This window comes from Rhincodon typus, chromosome 19 (assembly GCF_021869965.1).
Source record: "Rhincodon typus isolate 14 chromosome 19, sRhiTyp1.1, whole genome shotgun sequence".
Taxonomy (NCBI): domain Eukaryota; kingdom Metazoa; phylum Chordata; class Chondrichthyes; order Orectolobiformes; family Rhincodontidae; genus Rhincodon; species Rhincodon typus.
Genome location: NC_063350.1, coordinates 53,277,073 through 53,278,251, shown reverse-complemented (window position 1 = coordinate 53,278,251; position 1,179 = coordinate 53,277,073). Strand labels below are relative to the sequence as shown.

Sequence of the window (1,179 nt, the reverse complement as noted above, 5' to 3'; positions counted from 1 at the left end):
TCTGATGCACAAGCAAAAATGCAGAAGATAAAATGATATGGTCTTTAAGATACTGAGCTTGACCATTGCTGTGAGGTCAAAATCAGCCATGATCTTATTGAATGGTGGAGCAGGTTTGACGGACTGAGTGGTCTGTTCAGGCTCCTAATTTGTACAGTTGTATGAAATATCTTTCCGCACTGTATGCAGGTTCTCGAGGATGGACTGCTAGCATTGACCACAAGGACAACCTGCTGTCACACCTTCTTACTAGCTGCCTTGAGGCTCCAGGAAGTAACGCCCAGAACGGACATGGCTGCATGCCAAGTGCTGGAAAATGGGATGAGGCTGGATGGCTGTTTGATGTGAGCAGTGCACCCCATCCTCTCCACTTCCTACTTCCTCCTGTTCCTGGTCTCTCACAGAAATAAAGTGGAGCCATGAAGCAGGCCAATGCTTCACAGCCCCGCTGTGGATCCTGTGTCTCTCTGAGTGGTCAGTTTGGCCAAAGTGACCAGTCAAACACTCATCCCTCTCAGGATCTCTCCCTTTGTGCTGCCTTTGCATTCTCTCCATCTTTCTCCTCCCCCTACCTCTTCTGGTTTCCCACACTCCCTTCATCTGCCTTCTTTATCAGTCTATATCCCTTCGGAAACCTCCTGCCTCTATTCTAGCCTCATTGCCTTTCAGTCACAGAAATAAAACAGATTTTGTGGCTAGGCCCCAGCGAGATTTGAACTCGCGACCCCTGGTTTACAAGACCAGTGCTCTAACCCCTGAGCTATGGAGCCAGTACCACAACGCAGTCCGAACCCGAGCCTAAAGGAGTTGTGGCGCCCATTTTTCGACTTAAACTTCAGGGGGCAGCATCTCCGGAGGCCATAAGCCCATCCGCTGCTGCGATACGCGGATCAAGTCGGACAGAATTGTGCGGGATTATTCGACAACGGGACTCGTGGGCCGCTCATGGCACCAACTTTTATACCCGACTGCTCAAAGTTGCCCGTTGCTGTTCACAGAGATGTTCCGGACATCTGCCCCGAACTGAGATGGCGGCCTTGCTCGCTATGGGCAGCAACCCAACACCTCGCGGCCGCCGATCGCCCCGCATCAACATGGCGGACAGCAGTGTGCCCCGAATTAACATGGTCGCACAGCCGCTTGTCCCATACTAACATGGTGGACAGCCGCTCGCCCCGC

The 1,179-nt window shown here is 52.3% G+C and overlaps 1 non-coding gene across 1 annotated transcript; it reads right to left on the bottom strand.

Moving 5' to 3' along the window:
• Nucleotides 1-697: 697 nt before the first annotated feature.
• On the bottom strand, nucleotides 698-770 carry trnat-ugu. Its single transcript has one exon. It is a non-coding gene; the product is annotated as a tRNA-Thr (tRNA).
• Between the last annotated feature and the right edge of the window lie 409 nt (nucleotides 771-1,179).